Here is a 12,528-nt window from a genome sequence, read left to right as displayed (position 1 = left end):
GGCTGCATACCCTTTTTAGGACCAGTTCAATAAATCAGGACTCATGTGAAGGTAGCTATTATTTATTCCCTTTTGATGGATTATGGGATTACTTGGATGTATTCAAGAAACAGATGGATACAAAATTTTTACTCCACAAAGATTTCATGTCCCAGAATCAAGACGAACACATCATAAAACATTCCTGGGGCAGGTTGAGGTTTTTGTTTTCGTTTTTCTCCCCCACTTTGTTTTTTAAAAAATTATCTGTATAAGGTGTACTTGGTCTATGAGGCTGAGGCTTTGTATAAATCTCCACCTATATCTCAGATCTCAGAGTGTCTGCCAAAGTATAAAAGTATAAACTTTCTCACTGTATTGAAACACATCCAGAGTCAAACGTAACGATTCTTGCAAAAGGCAATTAAAAGATTTTTTCAAAGAATGGAATGTGCCATTTATCTTCGGTTCAAATGTTCACTTAGTAAGTAGTGTGAATTGCAGAACTTTTTCATTTTGTAGAGTCCACTTTCTCCTTCAGCATCTGTGCACTTTGAAGTCGAAATATATTAAAAATTGACTTTTTGGACGAAGAATATTTTTATTTTCTATTGGTTTGATGAGAGATTTTTCTGACCGTCTGTTGCCAAAGATGTTTTTAAATTGCATGTAGGATTTTACCTAACAAAACTGAGGCATATTAAATTATATCAATAGACTGGTACAACAGGATTATCTGCTCTTTATTTTATGCTTTTTCCATGCAGCACTTCTGAGTAATATCTGTCTATATACACTTATTCCTGAACGATTGTCTCATGGATTTTTATAGAGATTTCCCAGACTGTTGAGATAAACTAGTTTCCTAAAAAATCAGAATTCTATGTTTTAAGAATCTCTTGAAGGGTTCTAACTCTCTTCTTTAGCGGGTCACTTAAAACAAACCAAATTATATTAGATCTTTTTATAAAGATGCTGCATCTTCCAGCTAATAGTATGTCTGGTCAAGAACAATACCAATCTTAACACACTCTTGCTAAACTTCCCAGAAGAGCTATCCCTTTTAAGTGACTTTCAGGATAAACTCACAAAAAAATACCTTGTTGACAAATTTTCTTCTGACTTCATGGATTGTACATAGTAAAAATTATAGCTGTTTCTATGTCGTTTGAAGAAAGATTTCTTTAAGAAAGAGACTGTTCAATTTAGCACATTACAAAGGCCATGATTCTAAGAAATCAGCTGAAATCTCACCAGTGGAAATTATCCAACACCTTGGTACCCATTATAGTCAATTATTGCAATAAAATATTATTACATTTTATGTGCATATCATTTAAAATATCTTGGCAAGATGACCCTCATACATGAATATTTTAATGTAATTTAATATATTTGCAATTTGGCCAAAAATAAGGTAAGAATTTAGAACCAGATGTCATTGTCTTACAAATGTCACATCTGAAAATAAAGTATTATCTTTTTTGTGAACAGCTTTGGTTAGGGGATAGTTAGGCCTGTTTTTTAGAGCTACAAGGAAAAACAGGAAGGGAAAATAAGGTTAAAGACTGTATGAAGTAAAATAGATAACTAATGAGAGTCTACTATTGAGCACAGGGAACCCTACTCAATGATCTGTGGTGACCTAAATGGGAAGGAAATCTAAAAAAGAGTTGATATATGTATACGTATAACTGATTCACTTTGCTGTACAGCAGAAACTAACACAGCATTGTAAAGCAACTATACTCCAATAAAAGTTAATTTAAAAAATAGATCTCAGGGCTTCCCTGGTGGCGCAGTGGTTGAGAATCTGCCTGCCAATGCAGGGGGACACGGGTTCGAGCCCTGGTCTGGGAAGATCCCACATGCCGTGGAGCAACTGGGCCCGTGAGCCACAACTACTGAGCCTGCGCGTCTGGAGCCTGTGCTCCGCAACAAGAGAGGCCGCGACAGTGAGAGGCCCGCGCACCGCGATGAAGAGTGGCCCCCGCTCGCCACAACTAGAGAAAGCCCTCGCACAGAAACCCAACACAGCCAAAAATAAATAAATAAATAAATAAATTTATTAAAACAAAACAAACCAAACAAACAAACAAACAAACAAAAAAGATCTCAGAGAGAAAAAAAAAGACTATATGAAAAAGGCAACCAAAACCTTGCTGCTTCGTGGAATTTTTTTTTTTTTTTTTTTAATCTGTGAGGTTATTCTATTGACCTTAGCTGGTCCGGAAATGCAAGTCTCTGCATGGTTCTTCCTCTTCCCTGAGCATCCCCGGTTTTTAATTAGATTGCGAATTAAGGCACACCTATGCATACATGATCTGATTAAATCTGAGCCAGCCCTATCTCCAGGTGAGCGTCCTAGAATTGACATGGCATCATATTTAGTGGTATTAGAGGCAGTCACCAACTGTGGTGAAATGTGGCTTTGTGTGCATCTCCCTCTCTTTCCCTATCCCTCCACCACTGTATTTACTCCTTTCCTGATGGAACAGGTATACACAAGCTCTTCCTTGGTCTTAGGCTCCATCCATGATTTGAGACCCCTCCCCACTTAAAAAAAAATTCAGAGGACCTCTTATTTCCCAAACCATTGGATAAACAGAATCTTCCTAGAGATGTCATTTTAAAGAGAGTTTATTAGCACTGATAAATCCTGAATATGTAGACCATATAAATGCAAACCATAGTTTTCGAGAGGATTTTTCTGTAGTTCTGTTTAGACTTTGTGATTGCAGCTGCAAACACTGTGTCAGAAGAAGAACATTTGGGCTTTCTTCTACTGAAAGTGTGCTCGCCAGTGTCTTGCCATAGAGTCCTGGAAAAAGTTGTGAAAGCATGATTTCTTGGGGTTTTCTGTCTAACTTCAGATACTACCCCTTAGAACTCCTGATACTATTCTGAAGTCATCATTGAAGATAGTTAGCAGTGGCACATAATAAAGTGGTGATAAGAAGCAGGACTTAGCCAGTATAGAACTACTCTGGATATATGTGGTATTTTATAATAATAAAGCAAGAGTGCTATTTTATAAAATTATGGATAGTGGGTCACCAGTGTGGTAGATTAAGAGGGGAAGACGGTTGGATAAAAAAGACAAAGATGTTTTGAAGGACATGCACTTGAAGAAGTATAAAGGATAATTGAGTTATATACTTCAAGAACTAAGTGATACAACCAATGTTAAAGTGTGGCCTGATGTGGGATTTTTTTTTTTTCCTGTTCTGATTTTTCTGTTTTATGTCATTCTGAATTGAAGGTTGAAAATCTGCTCCACATAAAACATAATACAAATTTATCAAAGGCAAGTACTCTGCAAAATTGTTGTTGTTTAAAATATGGAAACAAGAACCTCAAAACACTTAAAGCATTTATTCCGTAAAGTATATCAGACAGAAGATATTCTGGCATTTTCTAAGAGAGAGCACTAGATTTCCTCTTTATATTCATTTAGGTACATTTCTGAAACCGTTTCTCATGCTTTTATCTTTCAGTGAGCGTGGTTCTGTTTCTGGCCTTCATGATGTGGTGGGTTAAAAGCAGTGTTTTATAAAGAAAACAAAATCACGAGTTGGTTATGGGGTGAAAACTGGAAATTAAGAGGTTTTTGGAATCCTCAATTAATATTACATGCAGTTCAGTTTTAATTCATTTATATTTCTTACCAATCTTGGTTTCTCCTAAATTCACACACAGCATGATAAAGGATAGGCTGCTTAATTTTAATTTTATAGTATTTTTTAGCATTTCATAATAATTTTATAGTATTTGAGAACAATTCAGAATTATAATTTTGACAAGTTAGAAAAATCAAATCAGAGAAACTTCACTGAAAATAACTATTAAAGTCTATTAAAATGCACCTAGGAAAGATAATATTACCACATGGAATTTATAAAAAAAAAAACACTAATTTACCCACACAATGTAAGGCTGGGTTTCTCAAGCTGTCACTACTGGCATTTTGGACCAGACATTTCTTTGTGATGGGGGTCTGTCCTGCAGTTTGGTCTTTACCCTGTTAGAGGCCAGTAGCAACTCCTCCCCAAGTCATGATGATAAAAAATATCTCCAGACATTGTTAGATGTCTGCTGGGGTACAAAGTCACTCCTGGTTGAGAACTACTGACCTAAATGGAATCAGCACAATAAATTGGCCCCTGATATGTGTTCCTTTTGCCAGTGATGTGTATTTCCGGTTGTCTCCCACAATGCTTACGTGGTGTTTGCATTTTGCTAACGTTTTGTCGCATCAGTGAGTTTTATTCATTAATCCCTGATAATAAGTGTGCTATTAAAAAGGGTAAGTTAGCTAGTTCAAAATATTTTCTAAATTAAGCTGTTAAATTTAGTGCTTGGTGAAGCAGGAAGTGTAATTATTTAACATTTAGTCAAATGTGCAGGGGTAAAATTCTCCTGTTCCTGGAGATCTCTGAATTTCCTGAAGGAAAATTTTGTAGTGAAACATGTCTTTAACAGAAGCATACTGGTGTCTGCTCTTTCCTGCTGGGTCTGGAGCGGAAATGAGACAATCTCTCCTGTCCTTGTGCAGGCTGGATAAAATGCTTTGTAGATACCAGAAATGCTGGATAGCTGCCAGGGTGGCCTGTGGGCAAACTAATTAACAAGGACACACACTCTTGATTGGGGTATTTGTTTCACCTGGGAAAGCTGCATAGTAAACTAATGAAGATTTTTCTTGGTTGAAAGTGCTCCATTTTTTTCAGGGGAGAACAATTAACAGCGACCCCAAAACAATACCAGCACTATTGCGACAAAGTCACCGTACTACTGAGCTTTGTTTGTAGGTGTATTATATAGTGCTCTGTCTTATATGGAGCTTTGAAATTTTATAGGGCTGGTGTGAACTGATCACACACCAAAAATATCTTGATGAGTATGAAAAAGAATACCACGTGTTTCTGCTCATCTACTTCTTCTGTAAATGGAGAACAGCTACATGCTGTTTGTTCTCTTTTAGGACAGTGCACTTACAAGAATGGCAACACAAAGTGGTGTAGTATAGAAACAGTTATCCCAGGGATCACTGTCTACGCTGGTTACAAGGGAATGCTATTACTCGAGGGAAAATGGAAACCCAGAATCTCTGGTCCAAGATACTCTGTTTTTCTGTTGTTCAGTCTACTTAAGTAATTTCTCTGCTTCTTTTTCTTCTGTCTGTTAAAATAATAATAATAATATGAATAGTTGACCTCTTTAGTTGATTGGGCTTAAATGGGGCTCTTGAAGTACTTCAGATCCATTCTACTCTGATCAATTTAGGGGAGGCTAGAAAGATCCCTTTTTGTGCGATTAGTATCTCCTTTTTATATTGTCCACTTTCATACTTTTCTCAGGCATATCATTTTATTAACAAAACATAAATATGTTACACTCTCACACTATACAAAATCTAGTGCATTTCCACAAACTTTCTCCCTTCTTTTAGGTATTCATACCTGAGCAGAATAATCACTGCCTTTCCCTTTCTCAACTACACACAAATAGGGGAAAAGGTATCCTATGCCTTCCAGCATTTTATTTCAGCCCAGCTCTTTTGCTTATCCTTGTGTTGGGTTTGACCAGGATGCTTTTGGTTTCTGCCTGTTACCCAGCGTAGTTGTTAATAATGCCCCTTCACTCTCACAAATGTCCAGGTTCAGACACCAAATTATATGATCACCCTGAGCTCAGGGTATATCACCAGTATGCCGTACCGTGTATTCCAGTTTATGGTGTCACTGTTATGAAATTTAGATGATATATTATTAATGTGTACATGTAACATATAGTGGAAATATTTGAGTATTTATACACTTGTATACATATGTCTGGATTGTAGATATCTTAACTCTAAAAAAACGCAGTGATTGAGACATACTTGTTCTAGCTTCTTCATATCCTGGATATGCTCTTTCCTTTAAATGCATTAAGAAATGGAGTATTTATTATATATTACACAGTATTAGTTTAGACTTTTTAAACAGTTGGGAATTACCAAGTTATGCAAACTATTAATATGAAGAACAATCCTAATTTATGCATTACCTGTGAGACTGCTTTTGAGTCCCAGCATAGGACACCATTTTAGGTTGACTTGTGTTCTCCCAAAATTCGTATGTTGAAATGCTAACCACCCTTGCCTCAGAATGTGACCTTATTTGAAAATGGGGTCTTTGCAGATGTAATTAATTTGAATTAGGTCATAGTGGAGTAGGGTGGGCCGTAATCCAATATGACAAATATCCATATAGATAGGGAAAATTTGGGCCACACACACACACACACACACACACACACAGGGACAGCACTATGTGACAATTGGAGTTATGCTTCCGCAAGCCAAGGACCTATCAGAAACTAGGAGAGAGGCATAGGGCAGATCTTCCCTAGTGCCTCCAGAGGAAGCATGACTCTGCTGACACCTTGATCTAGGACTTTGAGCCCTCAGAACTGTGAGACGATATATTTCTGTTCTGTGCCACCCAGTTTGTGGGCTTTGTTAGGGCAGCCCCTGCACGCTAGAATGGACCCCATGTCTGAGTTGCTCTGCTGGGATGGCCAGGACATCACATTCAGTCATTTAAGACCTGGTGGGTCAGATTGTCATAAGATACCATAATTATTAATGTGGTTGCATTTTAAATGAGACATCATTAAAAATAATTCCTTTAGAACATTTAGCTATGAATACTTCATATATTTATATTCCCAATGGTCTTTTTCACGTACTAACCCTGCACACACACTGACCCTGCTATCTTGCTTGTCTTCTGGATATTTTTTTCTCTTGTAAAAAATTTAGATTGAACTAATGAAGCTGATTTTTCCAAAGATAAGGTGCAGTACATTTAAGCTAAAGAAAAATATTCAAAGACTGCTGTTGCATATTCCTACACAGCCTGTGCAGTGGATAAGACTCGTGCATAACCTACCTGACTAGAATCAAGATTTATGCAACGTAGCTTATCTTTGAGGTCCTAGAGGCAAAAATTGTAGGGAGTTTGATGCACCTCCTGGTCTTCACGTTGAGGGCATTTCTCTTACAAAGAGAGACTTTTATCTGATATTATTATGTCCTGTACTGCTCTCTGGCACAGCACCAGTTGGCCTGCTCCACGTTTGGAAAAATATGTGATGGATGAATAGGATGATTCTTGCCAGGCAGACTTCCCAAGAAATAAAGAGAACCTTGAGGCTTTTAAAGATTAGTTTAATTAAAAAAAAAAAAAAAAAAAAGAGGCCAAATTGGAAAGCTTTTATTTCTTCTTATAAAATAAGATAATGTAATAATAGTACCTTCTACTTTGGGACATTTTAAGTTAGAAAAGTATGAATTTGTTACTGTGTACATTTGTAGAATGTTGATGATGTGATTATAAACATAAATGGATGGCTAGAGCCAGAACGTTAAACACACAGTTTCACAGAGGTGTATGCTCCCAGGGTGTACAGTCTCATAGAATCAGAGGTCATGCTCACTGTGAGCTATCAGTGCTGGTACTATGTTCACCTTCTTGAAAAAAACATTTTTACAATAAACATTCTGGACACATGCACCTCCCTAGAACGGATCAAAATCCCTCGTACGCTGAATCAATACTGTGTGTATCCTCTTTCAGGACTTGATGTTATTTGCACCCTGGCCTCCCTGGATAGATGCTTGATATGTGCTTCTAACACTCATTGCTACTCTTGCTTCCCACAAATTAATACTCAGTATTTCATTGTTGGAGTTATGTTTAGTAGTTCTTTCCACTAGTAATTTTTCCTGGCTTGTTGATGCTTCCAGTAACCAGCTGTATAATATGTGTGTAGGTGTCAGTTGTGACTTTGGTTTTCGTGCTAGCTGTGGGCCCATGGGTACAGTGCTTTATACCTCAGTTTCTGTTTCCTCATCAGTAAAATGCATTCAAATGCTCTATCTTACTGAGTTCATTGTGTTATCATGACATTCAAATGTGGTAGTATTATGGAATAGTTTGAACAAACTCTAGAGCACAATTTTTTTTTTTTTTTAATTTATTTATTTTGGCTGTGTTGGGACTTCATTGCAGTGCGTGGGCTTCTCATTCCAGTGGCTTCTCTTGTTGTGGAGCACGGGCTCTAGGCACGCAGGCTTCCGTAGTTGTGGCACTTGGGCTCAATAGTTGTGGCTCGTGGTCTCTAGAGCGCAGGCTCAGTAGTTGTGACGCACGGGCTTAGCTGCTCTGTGGCATGTGGGATCTTCCCAGACCAGGGCTAGAACCCGTGTCCCTTGCATTGGCAGGCGGATTCTTAACCACTGCGCCACCAGGGAAGCCCTAGAGCACAATATTGACATGTGATCTTAGACTATTCATTTCCCTCATTTAAGCCAGTTTGGTGGATTTGTATAACATTAAACGCACCATTAAGGTTGGTGGTGGGGCTCCGTTTCAGAACCTTGCTTTTTCTGTGCCCATCTTATGTTTGAAATGCAGTATAGACACCATGTTGTTTAGACACCAGCATTTGTATGCTATAATTTTAAAATTATGACTGTGTTACAGTTATATCTTGGTTTATTATTCTAGTATTTCATTGGTTAAAATTCTGGCATATAGATTAAGTTATAAATGTTATCCATGATAATATATCCTCATTAGTAAAATATTCAGTGTATATGTATCTGTAAATATACATTGTATCTATAGATGCACATGCACATCATGTATCTCATATGTATATGCATCTATATAATATAGGCATATATGTATATATATTTGTGTATATAATATATGTACTAATTAGATTAATAAAATAATTAAGCATTGCCAATCATGAGCTAGGCAGTATGTTAGTCCTTGAAGAGACAAAGGCATTGAACAAGTTCATACCTTAGGTAATTCATAAGATAGTTATAACATTATTTAATACTTACTAAACATTAACATCTACTATGTTAAAGCTTTATTTTAATTTTACTTTTTCTAGATTATTTTGGGTTAACAAGTGTTTTGATTGTAATGAAGAATTAAAAAAAAAACTCAACTTTTCCATATGCATCCAGTAGAATAAACTCCATTTATTTTTCTAAGGAACAGTGGGGCTGTAGAGCCAAACCCATTGTCAGCCATTGTCCTCAGGGAGTTGTTGGTCATAAGGGTAAGACACGTGTAGCCAGGCAGAGATGGGAAGAGTTCTGAAGAAACAGTCTCAGCCCAGGTCTGAAAATGCAGACACATCACTTCTTTGGCTGAGAAATCAGGGCACAAATAGAAATAAACTTGCTGATGACCCATTTTTCTTTGGGCAAATGTTAGATATTATAGAGGGAAAATTAATAAATCAATACAATGTTCCTTTTGAACAGACATAAAAGTGGTTCCTCAGTCAAAAAGAAAAAAAAGTGATTGAGAAATATCCAGTTAAGACCTGCTCAGAGAAGTTATCCAAGAAATACTAATGTAGTCTATAAATCTGTTTAGTTTGTATAACAAATACAAATAGATATGCGAACTAGTTCAAATAGATACAATGATTATAGTTAAAATGGTTTAGCAAGCTAAATACCTTACTTTCATCAAACTGTTAATACTTATTTCACTAGTTCATAAGCAATTTAGAGCTTTTTTCCTCATCATTTTATATCTGAAACAACTTGGGAGATATTTAAATTAATTCTGAGTTTAACATAATGTTTTCTTAATCTCAAGGGAGGTATATAATGTTTACTCTAAATGGACCGTCTGAATTTCAAGTATTCTTTTTAACATAGGTTTCTGCATAATTTTCTTCATTTATAGCAAGAATCGATGATTTCTGGTCTAAAGAGTAAGGTAAGAAGGAACTTAGTATATATTTCAAAAATAAAATGAGTACTCACCAGATTAACAACTGGTTTCTATCTTCTTTGAGAACCAGACCAGTGGAAATGGTTTAAACAGGGCACAGATAGCTTCAAACACAAATACAAATGTGTAATTGAAGCTGTGAACAGTCTCTGGGAAGACTGATCAAGAGTCCAGGGGTGATGCCTGTGAGATGAGGCCAGACTTTTGATCAAAGTTTACTTTTTAAAATGACTTCTCATGGGTTCAGTGACACCTCGGTGGGTGGCAACTCAGTGACATTGTTTGAGATTTAGGTAAAGTGATAATGATTAACCATGCATCAGGATTTTTCTGGGATCTGCAAATATAGCTAATTGTGTGTGTGTGTGTGTGTGTGTAGTTTTAGTTTGGGCTTGAGGTTAGGAGTTGAGCATCTTGAGGCACTCTCAATTTCTATGAAATAATTTCAACTTTTCTTCAAATGTAGACATCTGTAGTACATGCCTGTTGTGAGAAATGTACCAAAATGCAGAATTTCCTCCAGCAAAGTTTACTACTCAGGAAAAATAATTCCCCAAGGTATTTTCTACCCCTATTATATTATGCTGTATGTGCCAGGAAAATGGGAAGAGGCAAGCCTGTCTAGAAAAAAGGCTTTGAGATTTTGGATTCTTAGATATAAATATTGATAGTATTTGCCTATTTAAAAATATCAGCAACATTTTAAATAACATTGCTTCTTGTTGGTTGGATCATCAGCTGCTCTTGGAATAATAATTTGTTGTTAGCAGTAACCATCATTGGTAGTATTCATTGAGTGCTAGGGGCCAGGCAGTAAGCTAGTGTTCTACTTAGATTGTCTTATTTAATTCTGACCTCAACCCTATAAAACAGGGATAGACATTATTTTCCTCTTTTATAAGTGAAGAAGAAGCTGAGGTTTTGAGCAGGTGAATAACCTGTTCCAGAATACATAGGTAGTAACAGTGGGACAGGGGATGCAACTCTGATCTGATTCCAAACTTGCTCTCAACCTCAACATTGTGTTACCTTCTCATACAGAACTGCCCTAGACCAAGCATTTAAAATAGCATTTAAAATAAGGATGACCTTATTTGGGTCACTGAATATGTTATTAGAAAGTCTATAGTTTTCCTTTCTCTAGACCAGTGATTTTTTTAATGGAGGACATTTAAACTGCTATTTCTCTGGATACGTTAATGACTCTTTTAACTCTTGCTTCTTAAACATGAGTCCCAAAAAGAATACATAAAATATTAATGGATAAACATTTTTTCCTCAAAATAATACATGTGAAAGAAATCTTCAAAGTAAAATAGGCAAATGAATATCAAAGAAGCTTATTTTAGAGTGTAATCCTAAGAGAGAACAGTCTCGAAAGATTAAAAAAGATTCTCTTTATGATTATGAACTTGAAACAGTTGGAATGAATTCAGTCATGACAACATAACTGAGGATCATTTCTGAAAGTGAGGGATATAGAAAGTTAAAAGACTCGCTTGGTACCGAAGTCACCTGCTTCGTAACGGACTAAAATAGAAGAGAGCAAGTGTTAAGAATTCATTCTGCCTTCCCAGTGCTTTTGTAGTTTTATTTTTAGAGCTCTGCCAACAGCAGTTGGAGCACTGTTTGCTCTTATGCGCCTGCTCCGTCCGACTCGCCCTCTCTCTTGCAGCGTTTGCTTCCCTTGACAGGTGTGAGGGACTTCCTCAGTGTCGCAGCCAGTCACCTGTCATCAGCCACCCTGATGTAGCTTGCTTCTTCACCCACTGAGCTCATAAGAGAGGTAATTTTTCTGACTGTTAACATGCATTACTTTTTTCTTAAGGCTGAGGTAATCAGAATGAAAGGGTGTTGGGTAGATAGTGGTGCAGGAGTGGTAGAACAATACTTAATAAAGAATATCTGTTTCAAATACTTAAATATTTAAAGCCCAGGAAGCAATAGTGGGCAGAAGAGATCTTGGACAATGACTTTCTCAGGAACTGTCAGCAATTCATGTTGTTCATTGGAATTAAGAGAGATACAGTGGTTTTAAGCACAGATGCATATTTGAATCACGTCCTACCCTAGAGACGATAGTAATTGGCTTGGCATTGGTATCTTAAAAAAAAAAAAAAACTCTCCAGATGATTTTATTGTGTAGCCAGTGTTGAGAACCACTGACCTAGAGAATGCAACAGCAATTAGTTCTGCTTTTGCCAATATCTACATCACTTTGGGTACCATACTTCACTTTGTATGTCAGTGTCCTGTATTAAGAACTATTAGAAGAAATAACGTATTATAAAAACTGGAGACCTGTGTAAGGTGCTTTCAGAATTATATACAACCAGTTATATTTGGCTTGCATGATTTGTAGGAAATAACATTTTAAAATGCACTAGCATTAATTAAAAAAAAAAACAAACCCAAGTCTTTCATTGCTTGATAATCTACACATGATAGTCATTTCAGATATTTGTTGAATACCTACTATGTAGAAGACACTGATAGAAAGACTAAAGGATCTGGCATTTTGTTTGTTCTGAGGGAATTTGGGATCTGGGGAACTAATAGATATAACTTAGGAAGTAATTAACATTCCAAAGCTATGTGTGCCTCACAGCAATGTACAATAGTGCTATAGTGAATGCAGAAAGAGTAACAACTCTGAGCTCATATGGTCATGGAGAGTTCATAGAAAGTATAACACTTGTAAAGTTTACCACGTTGTTGGTTTGCAATCCTC

The 12,528-nt window shown here is 36.6% G+C and overlaps 1 protein-coding gene across 9 annotated transcripts in view; it reads left to right on the top strand.

Annotated features, from left to right (window-relative positions):
• CACNA2D1 (calcium voltage-gated channel auxiliary subunit alpha2delta 1) overlaps positions 1-12,528 on the top strand; it is a 496,546-nt gene that overhangs the window by 17,157 nt on the left and 466,861 nt on the right. Inside the window, exon 1 of one of the 9 annotated variants that reach the window (XM_082399326.1) lies at positions 10,216-11,583. The exons of the other annotated variants lie outside the window; for them this stretch is intronic. The gene's annotated coding sequence lies outside the window, so the exon portion shown is untranslated. Of the gene's footprint in view, positions 1-10,215; positions 11,584-12,528 lie in introns of those variants that run through there. 9 annotated transcript variants of the gene reach the window in all.

This window comes from Balaenoptera borealis, assembly GCF_965194805.1.
Source record: "Balaenoptera borealis genome assembly, chromosome: 7".
NCBI lineage: Eukaryota > Metazoa > Chordata > Mammalia > Artiodactyla > Balaenopteridae > Balaenoptera > Balaenoptera borealis.
Note: the sequence above shows the minus strand (reverse complement) of the source record. Positions and strands in the feature narration are given on the sequence as shown.